This window comes from Anopheles coustani, chromosome X (assembly GCF_943734705.1).
Source record: "Anopheles coustani chromosome X, idAnoCousDA_361_x.2, whole genome shotgun sequence".
Lineage (NCBI taxonomy): Eukaryota > Metazoa > Arthropoda > Insecta > Diptera > Culicidae > Anopheles > Anopheles coustani.
Window position 1 is genome coordinate 1 of NC_071290.1, and position 21,421 is coordinate 21,421.

Sequence of the window (21,421 nt, forward strand, 5' to 3'; positions counted from 1 at the left end):
AACTCGAATCCTGTTTTATTACCATCACCCGATGGATAATCTATGGATAAAACCTAAAACGAGATACTAAATAAAACTATTAAATAAAAAAACCTACCAGCACGACAACAGATAGTCCAACTCGAATCCTGTTTTATCACCATAACCCGATGGACAATGTATGGATAAAACCTGTAACAAGATAAAGTTAATCATTAAAATATTGCTTACTTAAAAATATTAAATAAAAACCTACCAGCACGTCAACAACGCCACGGCGTTCCACTTCTTAACCTCTTAAGCTAGCCACAGCAACACACAGCCTACGCACTACGCACTACGCACTACGCACTACGCACTGCACCCGATGCATACTGCATTCACTCACGCACACGCATTATGCACTTTTGTGCTCCACTTTTTGCCACTGCGTTCCACTTTTGAACCACTTCACTATGCGAGCGCTTCACTATGCGTATGCACATGTTTTCACTTGACACACTTCACAGATGACAGATGACAGATGACAATCTGTCAGCCATGCGGTTATTAACAAGGTTTGTATAACGTATGATAACCGGTTCGGATCGACATCCGGTCAATATAAAATAGTAACAATACAATAAATACTGATAGAAAAAAGAACTACACTAACGTTATAAATAAATCCTTATTAATGAGAGAGGAAAAATATAAATTGCCAGCTCAATATGTTGTAGGTTGTCTGACATGTATCATGACGGTGGCAGCAAGCACCAACTGCACCGGCAAGCACCAACTGCACCGAGCAAGCACCAACTGCACCGAAGGCAGCACCAACTATCATAAAGGTGGCTGCGTACACCACTGCCAAAACGAACTATTAATTGGATGGAATGGATGGAAGGCAGATTTATTCAAATTAAAATATATAGAAGCAACTTAATTTCTATTCTCTTTCTTTTCTTTCGTCACATTTTACCTTATTTATTTTACCTCATTTATTTTACCACATTTTACCCCTATATTTATTATACCTTATATTCTCTTTCTTTTCTTTCGTCAGATTTAACAATATATTACCCCTATATTTATTATACCTTATATTCATTTATTTTATTTCTCAAATCACACTACATCACATCACTGTTTATTACCACTGTTTTATTACCATCACTCGATAAAACCTATACCGAGATACTAAATAAAACTATTAAATAAAAACCTACCAGCACGACAACAGATAGTCCAACTCGAATCCTGTTTTATCACCATCACCCGATGGACAATCTATGGATAAAACCTATAACGAGATAAAGTTGTAGTAGTATTTAATAAAGTCAATGATTAAAATAATGCTAACTTAAAACTATTAAATAAAAACCTACCAGTACGTCAACAGATAGTCCAACTCGAATCCTGTTTTATTACCATCACCCGATGGACAATCCATGGATAAAACCTATAACGAGATAAAGTTGTAGTGTATTTAATAAAGTCAATGATTAAAATAATGCTAACTTAAAACTATTAAATAAAAACCTACCAGCACGTCAACAGATAGTCCAACTCGAATCCTGTTTTATTACCATCACCCGATGGACAATCTATGGATAAAACCTATAACGAGATAAAGTTGTAGTAGTATTTAATAAAGTCAATGATTAAAATAATGCTAACTTAAAACTATTAAATAAAAACCTACCAGCACGTCAACAGATAGTCCAACTCGAATCCTGTTTTATTACCATCACTCGATGGATAATCTATGGATAAAACCTATAACGAGATAAAGTTGTAGTGTATTTAATAAAGTCAATGATTAAAATAATGCTAACTTAAAACTATTAAATAAAAACCTACCAGCACGTCAACAGATAGTCCAACTCGAATCCTGTTTTATTACCATCACCCGATGGACAATCTATGGATAAAACCTATAACGAGATAAAGTTGTAGTAGTATTTAATAAAGTCAATGATTAAAATAATGCTAACTTAAAACTATTAAATAAAAACCTACCAGCACGTCAACAGATAGTCCATCTCGAATCCTGTTTTATTACCATCACTCGATGGACAATGTATGTATAAAACCTATAACGAGATAAAGTTGTAGTAGTATTTAATAAAGTCAATGATTAAAATAATGCTAACTTAAAACTATTAAATAAAAACCTACCAGCACGTCAACAGATAGTCCAACTCGAATCCTGTTTTATTACCATCACCCGATGGATAATCTATGGATAAAACCTAAAACGAGATACTAAATAAAACTATTAAATAAAAAAAACCTACCAGCACGACAACAGATAGTCCAACTCGAATCCTGTTTTATCACCATAACCCGATGGACAATGTATGGATAAAACCTGTAACAAGATAAAGTTAATCATTAAAATATTGCTTACTTAAAAATATTAAATAAAAACCTACCAGCACGTCAACAGATAGTCCAACTCGAATCCTGTTTTATTACCATCACCCGATGGACAATCTATGGATAAAACCTATAACGAGATAAAGTTGTAGTGTATTTAATAAAGTCAATGATTAAAATAATGCTAACTTAAAACTATTAAATAAAAACCTACCAGCACGTCAACAGATAGTCCATCTCGAATCCTGTTTTATTACCATCACTCGATGGACAATGTATGTATAAAACCTATAACGAGATAAAGTTGTAGTAGTATTTAATAAAGTCAATGATTAAAATAATGCTAACTTAAAACTATTAAATAAAAACCTACCAGCACGTCAACAGATAGTCCAACTCGAATCCTGTTTTATTACCATCACCCGATGGATAATCTATGGATAAAACCTAAAACGAGATACTAAATAAAACTATTAAATAAAAAAACCTACCAGCACGACAACAGATAGTCCAACTCGAATCCTGTTTTATCACCATAACCCGATGGACAATGTATGGATAAAACCTGTAACAAGATAAAGTTAATCATTAAAATATTGCTTACTTAAAAATATTAAATAAAAACCTACCAGCACGTCAACAACGCCACGGCGTTCCACTTCTTAACCTCTTAAGCTAGCCACAGCAACACACAGCCTACGCACTACGCACTACGCACTACGCACTACGCACTGCACCCGATGCATACTGCATTCACTCACGCACACGCATTATGCACTTTTGTGCTCCACTTTTTGCCACTGCGTTCCACTTTTGAACCACTTCACTATGCGAGCGCTTCACTATGCGTATGCACATGTTTTCACTTGACACACTTCACAGATGACAGATGACAGATGACAATCTGTCAGCCATGCGGTTATTAACAAGGTTTGTATAACGTATGATAACCGGTTCGGATCGACATCCGGTCAATATAAAATAGTAACAATACAATAAATACTGATAGAAAAAAGAACTACACTAACGTTATAAATAAATCCTTATTAATGAGAGAGGAAAAATATAAATTGCCAGCTCAATATGTTGTAGGTTGTCTGACATGTATCATGACGGTGGCAGCAAGCACCAACTGCACCGGCAAGCACCAACTGCACCGAGCAAGCACCAACTGCACCGAAGGCAGCACCAACTATCATAAAGGTGGCTGCGTACACCACTGCCAAAACGAACTATTAATTGGATGGAATGGATGGAAGGCAGATTTATTCAAATTAAAATATATAGAAGCAACTTAATTTCTATTCTCTTTCTTTTCTTTCGTCACATTTTACCTTATTTATTTTACCTCATTTATTTTACCACATTTTACCCCTATATTTATTATACCTTATATTCTCTTTCTTTTCTTTCGTCAGATTTAACAATATATTACCCCTATATTTATTATACCTTATATTCATTTATTTTATTTCTCAAATCACACTACATCACATCACTGTTTATTACCACTGTTTTATTACCATCACTCGATAAAACCTATACCGAGATACTAAATAAAACTATTAAATAAAAACCTACCAGCACGACAACAGATAGTCCAACTCGAATCCTGTTTTATCACCATCACCCGATGGACAATCTATGGATAAAACCTATAACGAGATAAAGTTGTAGTAGTATTTAATAAAGTCAATGATTAAAATAATGCTAACTTAAAACTATTAAATAAAAACCTACCAGTACGTCAACAGATAGTCCAACTCGAATCCTGTTTTATTACCATCACCCGATGGACAATCCATGGATAAAACCTATAACGAGATAAAGTTGTAGTGTATTTAATAAAGTCAATGATTAAAATAATGCTAACTTAAAACTATTAAATAAAAACCTACCAGCACGTCAACAGATAGTCCAACTCGAATCCTGTTTTATTACCATCACCCGATGGACAATCTATGGATAAAACCTATAACGAGATAAAGTTGTAGTAGTATTTAATAAAGTCAATGATTAAAATAATGCTAACTTAAAACTATTAAATAAAAACCTACCAGCACGTCAACAGATAGTCCAACTCGAATCCTGTTTTATTACCATCACTCGATGGATAATCTATGGATAAAACCTATAACGAGATAAAGTTGTAGTGTATTTAATAAAGTCAATGATTAAAATAATGCTAACTTAAAACTATTAAATAAAAACCTACCAGCACGTCAACAGATAGTCCAACTCGAATCCTGTTTTATTACCATCACCCGATGGACAATCTATGGATAAAACCTATAACGAGATAAAGTTGTAGTAGTATTTAATAAAGTCAATGATTAAAATAATGCTAACTTAAAACTATTAAATAAAAACCTACCAGCACGTCAACAGATAGTCCATCTCGAATCCTGTTTTATTACCATCACTCGATGGACAATGTATGGATAAAACCTATAACGAGATAAAGTTGAAGTAGTATTTAATAAAGTCAATGATTAAAATAATGCTAACTTAAAACTATTAAATAAAAACCTACCAGCACGTCAACAGATAGTCCAACTCGAATCCTGTTTTATTACCATCACCCGATGGATAATCTATGGATAAAACCTAAAACGAGATACTAAATAAAACTATTAAATAAAAAAAACCTACCAGCACGACAACAGATAGTCCAACTCGAATCCTGTTTTATCACCATAACCCGATGGACAATGTATGGATAAAACCTGTAACAAGATAAAGTTAATCATTAAAATATTGCTTACTTAAAAATATTAAATAAAAACCTACCAGCACGTCAACAGATAGTCCAACTCGAATCCTGTTTTATTACCATCACCCGATGGACAATCTATGGATAAAACCTATAACGAGATAAAGTTGTAGTGTATTTAATAAAGTCAATGATTAAAATAATGCTAACTTAAAACTATTAAATAAAAACCTACCAGCACGTCAACAGATAGTCCATCTCGAATCCTGTTTTATTACCATCACTCGATGGACAATGTATGTATAAAACCTATAACGAGATAAAGTTGTAGTAGTATTTAATAAAGTCAATGATTAAAATAATGCTAACTTAAAACTATTAAATAAAAACCTACCAGCACGTCAACAGATAGTCCAACTCGAATCCTGTTTTATTACCATCACCCGATGGATAATCTATGGATAAAACCTAAAACGAGATACTAAATAAAACTATTAAATAAAAAAACCTACCAGCACGACAACAGATAGTCCAACTCGAATCCTGTTTTATCACCATAACCCGATGGACAATGTATGGATAAAACCTGTAACAAGATAAAGTTAATCATTAAAATATTGCTTACTTAAAAATATTAAATAAAAACCTACCAGCACGTCAACAACGCCACGGCGTTCCACTTCTTAACCTCTTAAGCTAGCCACAGCAACACACAGCCTACGCACTACGCACTACGCACTACGCACTACGCACTGCACCCGATGCATACTGCATTCACTCACGCACACGCATTATGCACTTTTGTGCTCCACTTTTTGCCACTGCGTTCCACTTTTGAACCACTTCACTATGCGAGCGCTTCACTATGCGTATGCACATGTTTTCACTTGACACACTTCACAGATGACAGATGACAGATGACAATCTGTCAGCCATGCGGTTATTAACAAGGTTTGTATAACGTATGATAACCGGTTCGGATCGACATCCGGTCAATATAAAATAGTAACAATACAATAAATACTGATAGAAAAAAGAACTACACTAACGTTATAAATAAATCCTTATTAATGAGAGAGGAAAAATATAAATTGCCAGCTCAATATGTTGTAGGTTGTCTGACATGTATCATGACGGTGGCAGCAAGCACCAACTGCACCGGCAAGCACCAACTGCACCGAGCAAGCACCAACTGCACCGAAGGCAGCACCAACTATCATAAAGGTGGCTGCGTACACCACTGCCAAAACGAACTATTAATTGGATGGAATGGATGGAAGGCAGATTTATTCAAATTAAAATATATAGAAGCAACTTAATTTCTATTCTCTTTCTTTTCTTTCGTCACATTTTACCTTATTTATTTTACCTCATTTATTTTACCACATTTTACCCCTATATTTATTATACCTTATATTCTCTTTCTTTTCTTTCGTCAGATTTAACAATATATTACCCCTATATTTATTATACCTTATATTCATTTATTTTATTTCTCAAATCACACTACATCACATCACTGTTTATTACCACTGTTTTATTACCATCACTCGATAAAACCTATACCGAGATACTAAATAAAACTATTAAATAAAAACCTACCAGCACGACAACAGATAGTCCAACTCGAATCCTGTTTTATCACCATCACCCGATGGACAATCTATGGATAAAACCTATAACGAGATAAAGTTGTAGTAGTATTTAATAAAGTCAATGATTAAAATAATGCTAACTTAAAACTATTAAATAAAAACCTACCAGTACGTCAACAGATAGTCCAACTCGAATCCTGTTTTATTACCATCACCCGATGGACAATCCATGGATAAAACCTATAACGAGATAAAGTTGTAGTGTATTTAATAAAGTCAATGATTAAAATAATGCTAACTTAAAACTATTAAATAAAAACCTACCAGCACGTCAACAGATAGTCCAACTCGAATCCTGTTTTATTACCATCACCCGATGGACAATCTATGGATAAAACCTATAACGAGATAAAGTTGTAGTAGTATTTAATAAAGTCAATGATTAAAATAATGCTAACTTAAAACTATTAAATAAAAACCTACCAGCACGTCAACAGATAGTCCAACTCGAATCCTGTTTTATTACCATCACTCGATGGATAATCTATGGATAAAACCTATAACGAGATAAAGTTGTAGTGTATTTAATAAAGTCAATGATTAAAATAATGCTAACTTAAAACTATTAAATAAAAACCTACCAGCACGTCAACAGATAGTCCAACTCGAATCCTGTTTTATTACCATCACCCGATGGACAATCTATGGATAAAACCTATAACGAGATAAAGTTGTAGTAGTATTTAATAAAGTCAATGATTAAAATAATGCTAACTTAAAACTATTAAATAAAAACCTACCAGCACGTCAACAGATAGTCCATCTCGAATCCTGTTTTATTACCATCACTCGATGGACAATGTATGGATAAAACCTATAACGAGATAAAGTTGAAGTAGTATTTAATAAAGTCAATGATTAAAATAATGCTAACTTAAAACTATTAAATAAAAACCTACCAGCACGTCAACAGATAGTCCAACTCGAATCCTGTTTTATTACCATCACCCGATGGATAATCTATGGATAAAACCTAAAACGAGATACTAAATAAAACTATTAAATAAAAAAAACCTACCAGCACGACAACAGATAGTCCAACTCGAATCCTGTTTTATCACCATAACCCGATGGACAATGTATGGATAAAACCTGTAACAAGATAAAGTTAATCATTAAAATATTGCTTACTTAAAAATATTAAATAAAAACCTACCAGCACGTCAACAGATAGTCCAACTCGAATCCTGTTTTATTACCATCACCCGATGGACAATCTATGGATAAAACCTATAACGAGATAAAGTTGTAGTGTATTTAATAAAGTCAATGATTAAAATAATGCTAACTTAAAACTATTAAATAAAAACCTACCAGCACGTCAACAGATAGTCCATCTCGAATCCTGTTTTATTACCATCACTCGATGGACAATGTATGTATAAAACCTATAACGAGATAAAGTTGTAGTAGTATTTAATAAAGTCAATGATTAAAATAATGCTAACTTAAAACTATTAAATAAAAACCTACCAGCACGTCAACAGATAGTCCAACTCGAATCCTGTTTTATTACCATCACCCGATGGATAATCTATGGATAAAACCTAAAACGAGATACTAAATAAAACTATTAAATAAAAAAACCTACCAGCACGACAACAGATAGTCCAACTCGAATCCTGTTTTATCACCATAACCCGATGGACAATGTATGGATAAAACCTGTAACAAGATAAAGTTAATCATTAAAATATTGCTTACTTAAAAATATTAAATAAAAACCTACCAGCACGTCAACAACGCCACGGCGTTCCACTTCTTAACCTCTTAAGCTAGCCACAGCAACACACAGCCTACGCACTACGCACTACGCACTACGCACTACGCACTGCACCCGATGCATACTGCATTCACTCACGCACACGCATTATGCACTTTTGTGCTCCACTTTTTGCCACTGCGTTCCACTTTTGAACCACTTCACTATGCGAGCGCTTCACTATGCGTATGCACATGTTTTCACTTGACACACTTCACAGATGACAGATGACAGATGACAATCTGTCAGCCATGCGGTTATTAACAAGGTTTGTATAACGTATGATAACCGGTTCGGATCGACATCCGGTCAATATAAAATAGTAACAATACAATAAATACTGATAGAAAAAAGAACTACACTAACGTTATAAATAAATCCTTATTAATGAGAGAGGAAAAATATAAATTGCCAGCTCAATATGTTGTAGGTTGTCTGACATGTATCATGACGGTGGCAGCAAGCACCAACTGCACCGGCAAGCACCAACTGCACCGAGCAAGCACCAACTGCACCGAAGGCAGCACCAACTATCATAAAGGTGGCTGCGTACACCACTGCCAAAACGAACTATTAATTGGATGGAATGGATGGAAGGCAGATTTATTCAAATTAAAATATATAGAAGCAACTTAATTTCTATTCTCTTTCTTTTCTTTCGTCACATTTTACCTTATTTATTTTACCTCATTTATTTTACCACATTTTACCCCTATATTTATTATACCTTATATTCTCTTTCTTTTCTTTCGTCAGATTTAACAATATATTACCCCTATATTTATTATACCTTATATTCATTTATTTTATTTCTCAAATCACACTACATCACATCACTGTTTATTACCACTGTTTTATTACCATCACTCGATAAAACCTATACCGAGATACTAAATAAAACTATTAAATAAAAACCTACCAGCACGACAACAGATAGTCCAACTCGAATCCTGTTTTATCACCATCACCCGATGGACAATCTATGGATAAAACCTATAACGAGATAAAGTTGTAGTAGTATTTAATAAAGTCAATGATTAAAATAATGCTAACTTAAAACTATTAAATAAAAACCTACCAGTACGTCAACAGATAGTCCAACTCGAATCCTGTTTTATTACCATCACCCGATGGACAATCCATGGATAAAACCTATAACGAGATAAAGTTGTAGTGTATTTAATAAAGTCAATGATTAAAATAATGCTAACTTAAAACTATTAAATAAAAACCTACCAGCACGTCAACAGATAGTCCAACTCGAATCCTGTTTTATTACCATCACCCGATGGACAATCTATGGATAAAACCTATAACGAGATAAAGTTGTAGTAGTATTTAATAAAGTCAATGATTAAAATAATGCTAACTTAAAACTATTAAATAAAAACCTACCAGCACGTCAACAGATAGTCCAACTCGAATCCTGTTTTATTACCATCACTCGATGGATAATCTATGGATAAAACCTATAACGAGATAAAGTTGTAGTGTATTTAATAAAGTCAATGATTAAAATAATGCTAACTTAAAACTATTAAATAAAAACCTACCAGCACGTCAACAGATAGTCCAACTCGAATCCTGTTTTATTACCATCACCCGATGGACAATCTATGGATAAAACCTATAACGAGATAAAGTTGTAGTAGTATTTAATAAAGTCAATGATTAAAATAATGCTAACTTAAAACTATTAAATAAAAACCTACCAGCACGTCAACAGATAGTCCATCTCGAATCCTGTTTTATTACCATCACTCGATGGACAATGTATGGATAAAACCTATAACGAGATAAAGTTGAAGTAGTATTTAATAAAGTCAATGATTAAAATAATGCTAACTTAAAACTATTAAATAAAAACCTACCAGCACGTCAACAGATAGTCCAACTCGAATCCTGTTTTATTACCATCACCCGATGGATAATCTATGGATAAAACCTAAAACGAGATACTAAATAAAACTATTAAATAAAAAAAACCTACCAGCACGACAACAGATAGTCCAACTCGAATCCTGTTTTATCACCATAACCCGATGGACAATGTATGGATAAAACCTGTAACAAGATAAAGTTAATCATTAAAATATTGCTTACTTAAAAATATTAAATAAAAACCTACCAGCACGTCAACAGATAGTCCAACTCGAATCCTGTTTTATTACCATCACCCGATGGACAATCTATGGATAAAACCTATAACGAGATAAAGTTGTAGTGTATTTAATAAAGTCAATGATTAAAATAATGCTAACTTAAAACTATTAAATAAAAACCTACCAGCACGTCAACAGATAGTCCATCTCGAATCCTGTTTTATTACCATCACTCGATGGACAATGTATGTATAAAACCTATAACGAGATAAAGTTGTAGTAGTATTTAATAAAGTCAATGATTAAAATAATGCTAACTTAAAACTATTAAATAAAAACCTACCAGCACGTCAACAGATAGTCCAACTCGAATCCTGTTTTATTACCATCACCCGATGGATAATCTATGGATAAAACCTAAAACGAGATACTAAATAAAACTATTAAATAAAAAAACCTACCAGCACGACAACAGATAGTCCAACTCGAATCCTGTTTTATCACCATAACCCGATGGACAATGTATGGATAAAACCTGTAACAAGATAAAGTTAATCATTAAAATATTGCTTACTTAAAAATATTAAATAAAAACCTACCAGCACGTCAACAACGCCACGGCGTTCCACTTCTTAACCTCTTAAGCTAGCCACAGCAACACACAGCCTACGCACTACGCACTACGCACTACGCACTACGCACTGCACCCGATGCATACTGCATTCACTCACGCACACGCATTATGCACTTTTGTGCTCCACTTTTTGCCACTGCGTTCCACTTTTGAACCACTTCACTATGCGAGCGCTTCACTATGCGTATGCACATGTTTTCACTTGACACACTTCACAGATGACAGATGACAGATGACAATCTGTCAGCCATGCGGTTATTAACAAGGTTTGTATAACGTATGATAACCGGTTCGGATCGACATCCGGTCAATATAAAATAGTAACAATACAATAAATACTGATAGAAAAAAGAACTACACTAACGTTATAAATAAATCCTTATTAATGAGAGAGGAAAAATATAAATTGCCAGCTCAATATGTTGTAGGTTGTCTGACATGTATCATGACGGTGGCAGCAAGCACCAACTGCACCGGCAAGCACCAACTGCACCGAGCAAGCACCAACTGCACCGAAGGCAGCACCAACTATCATAAAGGTGGCTGCGTACACCACTGCCAAAACGAACTATTAATTGGATGGAATGGATGGAAGGCAGATTTATTCAAATTAAAATATATAGAAGCAACTTAATTTCTATTCTCTTTCTTTTCTTTCGTCACATTTTACCTTATTTATTTTACCTCATTTATTTTACCACATTTTACCCCTATATTTATTATACCTTATATTCTCTTTCTTTTCTTTCGTCAGATTTAACAATATATTACCCCTATATTTATTATACCTTATATTCATTTATTTTATTTCTCAAATCACACTACATCACATCACTGTTTATTACCACTGTTTTATTACCATCACTCGATAAAACCTATACCGAGATACTAAATAAAACTATTAAATAAAAACCTACCAGCACGACAACAGATAGTCCAACTCGAATCCTGTTTTATCACCATCACCCGATGGACAATCTATGGATAAAACCTATAACGAGATAAAGTTGTAGTAGTATTTAATAAAGTCAATGATTAAAATAATGCTAACTTAAAACTATTAAATAAAAACCTACCAGTACGTCAACAGATAGTCCAACTCGAATCCTGTTTTATTACCATCACCCGATGGACAATCCATGGATAAAACCTATAACGAGATAAAGTTGTAGTGTATTTAATAAAGTCAATGATTAAAATAATGCTAACTTAAAACTATTAAATAAAAACCTACCAGCACGTCAACAGATAGTCCAACTCGAATCCTGTTTTATTACCATCACCCGATGGACAATCTATGGATAAAACCTATAACGAGATAAAGTTGTAGTAGTATTTAATAAAGTCAATGATTAAAATAATGCTAACTTAAAACTATTAAATAAAAACCTACCAGCACGTCAACAGATAGTCCAACTCGAATCCTGTTTTATTACCATCACTCGATGGATAATCTATGGATAAAACCTATAACGAGATAAAGTTGTAGTGTATTTAATAAAGTCAATGATTAAAATAATGCTAACTTAAAACTATTAAATAAAAACCTACCAGCACGTCAACAGATAGTCCAACTCGAATCCTGTTTTATTACCATCACCCGATGGACAATCTATGGATAAAACCTATAACGAGATAAAGTTGTAGTAGTATTTAATAAAGTCAATGATTAAAATAATGCTAACTTAAAACTATTAAATAAAAACCTACCAGCACGTCAACAGATAGTCCATCTCGAATCCTGTTTTATTACCATCACTCGATGGACAATGTATGGATAAAACCTATAACGAGATAAAGTTGAAGTAGTATTTAATAAAGTCAATGATTAAAATAATGCTAACTTAAAACTATTAAATAAAAACCTACCAGCACGTCAACAGATAGTCCAACTCGAATCCTGTTTTATTACCATCACCCGATGGATAATCTATGGATAAAACCTAAAACGAGATACTAAATAAAACTATTAAATAAAAAAAACCTACCAGCACGACAACAGATAGTCCAACTCGAATCCTGTTTTATCACCATAACCCGATGGACAATGTATGGATAAAACCTGTAACAAGATAAAGTTAATCATTAAAATATTGCTTACTTAAAAATATTAAATAAAAACCTACCAGCACGTCAACAGATAGTCCAACTCGAATCCTGTTTTATTACCATCACCCGATGGACAATCTATGGATAAAACCTATAACGAGATAAAGTTGTAGTGTATTTAATAAAGTCAATGATTAAAATAATGCTAACTTAAAACTATTAAATAAAAACCTACCAGCACGTCAACAGATAGTCCATCTCGAATCCTGTTTTATTACCATCACTCGATGGACAATGTATGTATAAAACCTATAACGAGATAAAGTTGTAGTAGTATTTAATAAAGTCAATGATTAAAATAATGCTAACTTAAAACTATTAAATAAAAACCTACCAGCACGTCAACAGATAGTCCAACTCGAATCCTGTTTTATTACCATCACCCGATGGATAATCTATGGATAAAACCTAAAACGAGATACTAAATAAAACTATTAAATAAAAAAACCTACCAGCACGACAACAGATAGTCCAACTCGAATCCTGTTTTATCACCATAACCCGATGGACAATGTATGGATAAAACCTGTAACAAGATAAAGTTAATCATTAAAATATTGCTTACTTAAAAATATTAAATAAAAACCTACCAGCACGTCAACAACGCCACGGCGTTCCACTTCTTAACCTCTTAAGCTAGCCACAGCAACACACAGCCTACGCACTACGCACTACGCACTACGCACTACGCACTGCACCCGATGCATACTGCATTCACTCACGCACACGCATTATGCACTTTTGTGCTCCACTTTTTGCCACTGCGTTCCACTTTTGAACCACTTCACTATGCGAGCGCTTCACTATGCGTATGCACATGTTTTCACTTGACACACTTCACAGATGACAGATGACAGATGACAATCTGTCAGCCATGCGGTTATTAACAAGGTTTGTATAACGTATGATAACCGGTTCGGATCGACATCCGGTCAATATAAAATAGTAACAATACAATAAATACTGATAGAAAAAAGAACTACACTAACGTTATAAATAAATCCTTATTAATGAGAGAGGAAAAATATAAATTGCCAGCTCAATATGTTGTAGGTTGTCTGACATGTATCATGACGGTGGCAGCAAGCACCAACTGCACCGGCAAGCACCAACTGCACCGAGCAAGCACCAACTGCACCGAAGGCAGCACCAACTATCATAAAGGTGGCTGCGTACACCACTGCCAAAACGAACTATTAATTGGATGGAATGGATGGAAGGCAGATTTATTCAAATTAAAATATATAGAAGCAACTTAATTTCTATTCTCTTTCTTTTCTTTCGTCACATTTTACCTTATTTATTTTACCTCATTTATTTTACCACATTTTACCCCTATATTTATTATACCTTATATTCTCTTTCTTTTCTTTCGTCAGATTTAACAATATATTACCCCTATATTTATTATACCTTATATTCATTTATTTTATTTCTCAAATCACACTACATCACATCACTGTTTATTACCACTGTTTTATTACCATCACTCGATAAAACCTATACCGAGATACTAAATAAAACTATTAAATAAAAACCTACCAGCACGACAACAGATAGTCCAACTCGAATCCTGTTTTATCACCATCACCCGATGGACAATCTATGGATAAAACCTATAACGAGATAAAGTTGTAGTAGTATTTAATAAAGTCAATGATTAAAATAATGCTAACTTAAAACTATTAAATAAAAACCTACCAGTACGTCAACAGATAGTCCAACTCGAATCCTGTTTTATTACCATCACCCGATGGACAATCCATGGATAAAACCTATAACGAGATAAAGTTGTAGTGTATTTAATAAAGTCAATGATTAAAATAATGCTAACTTAAAACTATTAAATAAAAACCTACCAGCACGTCAACAGATAGTCCAACTCGAATCCTGTTTTATTACCATCACCCGATGGACAATCTATGGATAAAACCTATAACGAGATAAAGTTGTAGTAGTATTTAATAAAGTCAATGATTAAAATAATGCTAACTTAAAACTATTAAATAAAAACCTACCAGCACGTCAACAGATAGTCCAACTCGAATCCTGTTTTATTACCATCACTCGATGGATAATCTATGGATAAAACCTATAACGAGATAAAGTTGTAGTGTATTTAATAAAGTCAATGATTAAAATAATGCTAACTTAAAACTATTAAATAAAAACCTACCAGCACGTCAACAGATAGTCCAACTCGAATCCTGTTTTATTACCATCACCCGATGGACAATCTATGGATAAAACCTATAACGAGATAAAGTTGTAGTAGTATTTAATAAAGTCAATGATTAAAATAATGCTAACTTAAAACTATTAAATAAAAACCTACCAGCACGTCAACAGATAGTCCATCTCGAATCCTGTTTTATTACCATCACTCGATGGACAATGTATGGATAAAACCTATAACGAGATAAAGTTGAAGTAGTATTTAATAAAGTCAATGATTAAAATAATGCTAACTTAAAACTATTAAATAAAAACCTACCAGCACGTCAACAGATAGTCCAACTCGAATCCTGTTTTATTACCATCACCCGATGGATAATCTATGGATAAAACCTAAAACGAGATACTAAATAAAACTATTAAATAAAAAAAACCTACCAGCACGACAACAGATAGTCCAACTCGAATCCTGTTTTATCACCATAACCCGATGGACAATGTATGGATAAAACCTGTAACAAGATAAAGTTAATCATTAAAATATTGCTTACTTAAAAATATTAAATAAAAACCTACCAGCACGTCAACAGATAGTCCAACTCGAATCCTGTTTTATTACCATCACCCGATGGACAATCTATGGATAAAACCTATAACGAGATAAAGTTGTAGTGTATTTAATAAAGTCAATGATTAAAATAATGCTAACTTAAAACTATTAAATAAAAACCTACCAGCACGTCAACAGATAGTCCATCTCGAATCCTGTTTTATTACCATCACTCGATGGACAATGTATGGATAAAACCTATAACGAGATAAAGTTAATGATTAAAATAATTCTTATTATTTAATTCTCTAATTTATTTTTATTTACAAGATGAAACAAACATTCTCTTCGTTTTTCACACTTGGCTTATTTTCTTTCATGTTTTGATGCGCAATGCACAATAATTGGCGAGCTAATACGAGCCGAATATCAAAAAGAAGCCACCATCGCGGCAGCAGATTTAGGCAAAAGCTACCGCCATCTTTACGCCATCTTTACGCCATGACACTGTTTTCGTCACGCCTACTAATTAGTAGTTAAAAACATGATCATACACACCTTGGTATTTGAGGTATATACACCTTGGTATTTGTTGTATACACCTTGGTATTTTACCTCCGCCTGGTAGTTTACCCAGACTGGTACCCGACACTTGTACATTTTTCTACCGCTCCGACTTGTACCAGGAGCACAGGCGCACCAGGAGGTACCCTCAACACTTTAACTACCTCGGTCGATCTTCCCTCTCTCTCTCACAATTTATGTACCTCTAGCTATGCATACCTTGTTACCAATTTATTGCCTCATCTCCTCCCACTTCCTGACCAAGCAATTGCTGATATAGCCAATCAGCAGGCCTTCTAAGGCTTGGTTCATTTAGAAATGGGGCACTTTGTATTGCGTGTATTTTTTATACCAGCAATCCAATTGATTAACTTTGTTCGAATGAATAATAGGTTTTGATATAATATATTTAAAAGAAATATTACAAAAATTATACTTCGATTTTACCAAGAAATTCTCGCACTTTTCTGTTCATACCGCCCATCAAATGGCGCACAGCAGCTTAAGTTACTGTTCTGGTCAGTAAATTAAACCAATTCTTTATTTGTATTATGTCCTTCGTTACTGCGCCCTTCTTCTTTAATTTGTGTTTCATTATTGCCCAATATCGTTCTATTGAGTGGATCTGGGGGCAGTTCGGTGGATTCCGCGATTTTTATATGAATTTCACAAAATTATCGTTGTACCATTGTAGCACATCCTTGTTAATATGGCAGCTTGTTAGATGAGGCCAAAACATAACTGGACCATCATGAGTCCTAACAAATGGCAACATTTGTTTCTTAATTCACTCCTTCTTATACAAGTCCGAATTCATGTTCTTATTCGTCACAAACACGGTGGTCTTTTTGCCACATGTGCAGAATCCTTGCCAAATCATATTTTTTTAGCGAATTTATCGGCGAAAACAAGTTTGAACCTCTTGGGGACGTTGCCACGAGCATAAGCTTTATACAATTTAATGCTCGAAATTTGTTTAAAATCGGCTTAAATGTAGCTTTCATGGTCCATCAAAATGCAACCATACGGTTTGGTCAGCACCTGATCGTACAACTTCCGAGCCCGGTTTTTGACCATTGTTTTTTGTTTTAAGTTTCAATTTGGATGTTTACTGACTCGAAAACACTTAAAGCCAGCTTGGAGTCAGATTCGCCGTTCAGAAGAGCGGTCGGCGTTAAGATTGTTGGCCAAATTATATTCCAAGATATTTGGGTTAGCTTTGATTTTCGGAATGACTCTAAATCGCAATTGACGATTCACGGTTCCACTCCATCGCTTAGTTTGCACCTTACGGGCACTCGTCTGTGTTGTACTTTTTAATCACTCACGTAACGGTAGATTTAGCAAATTTAACCGTTCTGCCAGCTCCCGAGATGACACTGATGGATTCTGCAGATAGTTGTGCACAATTAGTTTTCGCTTCTCCTCTTGCATGTCGAATATCTTGGAGCAGGAATAACGAAATGGCGTGAAAATTTGACCAAATAAAGTATATACTTTTCTCACCAAATGCTGTAAAAATTGTCCATTTTTTCCCACGGGGTGCTATCATTCAAACAAACTGCCCCATTTACCAGGTGCACACTTCTTACTCAAAGGTACCCGTATCCTTGATTCATTCAATTTACATTTTACATTTATCACCCCTTTCATTACGATCAACGAACATTCATCTTACCTAACATTGCATTATTCAATTCTATATATTCACTGAAACCGCAGGCATTACAGACACGGTTTTCCACCATTGTAGTTCTCCCTGAGGAAACAGCTTGGTTGTAACTAGGTCATCAGGCTAATCGACGGTTAAACATTTGGAGGCAAATCCAACCAATGACCAGATCTTCATTCAACGAAATATCCTCCTTAAGAGTCAAGAGAACCATATCACCGCGACTTACGATACCATAGATAGGAAAGAGCTATGCTAAATCGTATATTAGAGGCCACAATGGATGTGGTTTTGTACAACCTTTTTATCTTACCGGAATCTGAGATTAGTTTTAACATAATCTCCGAAATGCTTGGGATTGATCATCTACACACGATACCAGATCACTTACAAGGCCATAAGGTCATAATAAAGTCAATGATTTGAGAAATACAATAAATCAGATCAGACCAACCAGTTGGGGGACAGCCGAGCGGTAGCGAACCGCGGTAGCGGTGGTTAGAAAACTATCCACGTACACAAAGGGAATATGTCTAGTAGGCCCTTTAAGAACCGGCATGTGCATTACGAATCAGGCCGAAATAATGCACCAAAATACTATGACATACAAATCGTTGGGTTGACTTGTTAAAGCTAACTACAACAAATTTTATTTACATTTGCATCCCGAAAATTTCAAACACGAACAAAACATAAACTCGTGTAAAAAACATCCACCGACAAGATTAATATTTTAATTTGAGCTCTTCTACTGCAACAGACTCACAAAACGACCAGAGCACAATCCAGAACTTACCCCGTTGGACTCGTAAAAACAGAAGGATACATTTGGTAGATATTTTCGAAAAAATATTATTTCAAAGGTAACTAATATTGATTTGTAATCGATACCAATGGTTCGAAACATGATATTTTCTTCCCAACTGAACTTGGAAAAAAATGTTAAATGCGTTTTCTATAAGACAACAATTTAAATATTTTCTCCTAGATAGCTTTCACCTAAGAAAATAAATAGCGAAATCCGTGTAACCGGGCCAGTGATCAAAAAGACCGGTTAAAATAAAACACAAATTCGTGGTAACTATTAGTTTTAACTATTGTACATTTGATCCGACATATATCATAGCTGTCTTTTATAGAAAGTAGTTAATTTCACATTGTAGTCAACACTAATTTAAAAAAAAACTCTTTTTAATATATCAGTAAGAGTAAGAATCTTTATTTTTATAAATCTCAGTAGATTTTGAGAAAAAAATTATTTCGTACCATAAAAGATTTTCCCGTTCGGGATTCGAACACCGAACCTCTGATGCAAGGCTCGAGCACCACTACCAGTACACCAGTTGTACGAGTAGATCTCTAAGGGAAAATACAAGTATAAATAGCTATGTGAAAAAATTGAACTACCAAGCTTTTAATTTAATAATGGTTATGATAACTTGAAATCTATGTATCAAAATATGATAGGATTTGAAAAAGTATATTAAATATCTAAAAAAAATCATGAAAAAAAAATTTATAGCCGGCAACAAAAAAGTTTTTCCTAGCCTCGATTTGCACTCCGATCCTCCGGAACAACACCCATGCACTATTATCGGATTTGAAAAATTACATTAAATATCTAAAAAAAATCATGAAAAAATATTTTACAACCGTCAACAAAAAAGATTTTCTCAGCCTAGATTCGAACTCCGATCCTCCGGAACAACACCCATGCACTTAGCCCCCTAGACCAGGGATGTCAAACATGCGGCCCGCGGGCCACATGTGGCCCGCAAGAACATTGGGTGCGGCCCGCGACCCCTTTGAAACATTACATCGAAAGAAAGAAGATAACAAATGCGGAGCAATAAGTTAGCTATTGTAATTATATACCTTTACTTTTCTAAAATCTTTACCAAAATACACAATAGTGTTGAACTGCAACATATATTTCAATAAACTTGATTTGAATTCGTTAAAACGATTGAGCAACAAACCCTCTCTTTTACTCAAAATTGGTAAATTTTATAAGAAGTAATATAATATGAAAAAATGTGAAAATGTAAAACTGTTAAGATAAAACCACATTGATAAGAACATATTTTCATCATTCTAATCAATTATATGGTTTGGCCCGCGAGCCTATTTTGGGAGAAAATGCGGCCCGCGAACCTATTTTGGGAGGAAATGCGGCCCGCAAGGTGAAACGAGTTTGACATCACTGCCCTAGACTATTGATGAAAGAAAATTTCCATGTGATATCACAGCTACTAATATATATGTAGCCAAACTGAATGTAGCATAGAAAATGAACCAAGAATAAAAACTTCAGTCACATTTTTCCTCCCCGAGCTTCGCCAGGGCTTCGAGCTAGTCAATAATAAAACATAAGTTTGATGGTTTATTTGTTCACATTCCCAGCTCACTATCACACGTCTCATGGTAACTCTTTTAACTATGGCAATACAGAATCATGAATAGAAGTTTTATAGTTTATTTGTTCACATTCCCAGTTCACTATCACACGTCTCATGGTAACGATGGAAATTACTTTTCGCAATTGTAAACAAGCCAAATTACGTTGAGATAAACAGAATAAACGATTATGTATCCCTCCGTGAATACCTTGTAACAGAAAAGTTCTACCTAGGCTCCATGTTCTTCCAAAAATTTTTCCGTTATTATAAGGTTATGATATTACATCTTTTTTCATTATTGCATATCACATTCATGATATCACTGCAGTTTATATGCTTTTAATTGAGCAAACACCAACAAAGATAAAGTCTTGGGAAATTTGTTGTTTTTTATTTCTTTTAAAAACATATCAACATCATTTCTATACAAAAAATAAATAAAAAGAATAGTTGAAGAAACATTCTGTACCACACTTCTACCCTTGCTGAAGATGGTTTTAAGGAGGCTGAATACTTAAGCGTTATACCTTAAAATATATGGAAGCAAATTCATACACAATTGATTTCGTCTTTCGTCCTAACATTTTATATATTTTCATGAAATGCGTAACACTTATGCAATTATGTAATGAAAATACAATTTGCAATTTTTTAGGTACATAAAAATTACGTAATTCAACTAAAAACATACCAGCATATTTTACCTCGTGCCTCCTATATGATTCGATGTGCACAAAATAGAACAC

The 21,421-nt window shown here is 34.1% G+C and overlaps 5 long non-coding RNA genes across 5 annotated transcripts; all 5 read right to left on the reverse strand.

The window, feature by feature from the left end:
• Window positions 1–4,396: 4,396 nt before the first annotated feature.
• On the reverse strand, window positions 4,397–4,807 carry LOC131269243 (uncharacterized). The gene is made up of 3 exons (XR_009178993.1): window positions 4,715–4,807; window positions 4,556–4,629; window positions 4,397–4,471 (listed from the first exon to the last, which is right to left on the reverse strand). It is a non-coding gene; the product is annotated as an uncharacterized LOC131269243 (long non-coding RNA).
• A 2,323-nt stretch (window positions 4,808–7,130) lies between these two features.
• Window positions 7,131–7,541, reverse strand: LOC131269244 (uncharacterized). The gene is made up of 3 exons (XR_009178994.1): window positions 7,449–7,541; window positions 7,290–7,363; window positions 7,131–7,205 (listed from the first exon to the last, which is right to left on the reverse strand). It is a non-coding gene; the product is annotated as an uncharacterized LOC131269244 (long non-coding RNA).
• Window positions 7,542–9,864: 2,323 nt separating this feature from the next.
• On the reverse strand, window positions 9,865–10,275 carry LOC131269242 (uncharacterized). The gene is made up of 3 exons (XR_009178992.1): window positions 10,183–10,275; window positions 10,024–10,097; window positions 9,865–9,939 (listed from the first exon to the last, which is right to left on the reverse strand). It is a non-coding gene; the product is annotated as an uncharacterized LOC131269242 (long non-coding RNA).
• A 2,323-nt stretch (window positions 10,276–12,598) lies between these two features.
• On the reverse strand, window positions 12,599–13,009 carry LOC131269245 (uncharacterized). Its single transcript, XR_009178995.1, has 3 exons — window positions 12,917–13,009; window positions 12,758–12,831; window positions 12,599–12,673 (listed from the first exon to the last, which is right to left on the reverse strand). It is a non-coding gene; the product is annotated as an uncharacterized LOC131269245 (long non-coding RNA).
• Window positions 13,010–15,332: 2,323 nt separating this feature from the next.
• On the reverse strand, window positions 15,333–15,743 carry LOC131269246 (uncharacterized). The gene is made up of 3 exons (XR_009178996.1): window positions 15,651–15,743; window positions 15,492–15,565; window positions 15,333–15,407 (listed from the first exon to the last, which is right to left on the reverse strand). It is a non-coding gene; the product is annotated as an uncharacterized LOC131269246 (long non-coding RNA).
• Between the last annotated feature and the right edge of the window lie 5,678 nt (window positions 15,744–21,421).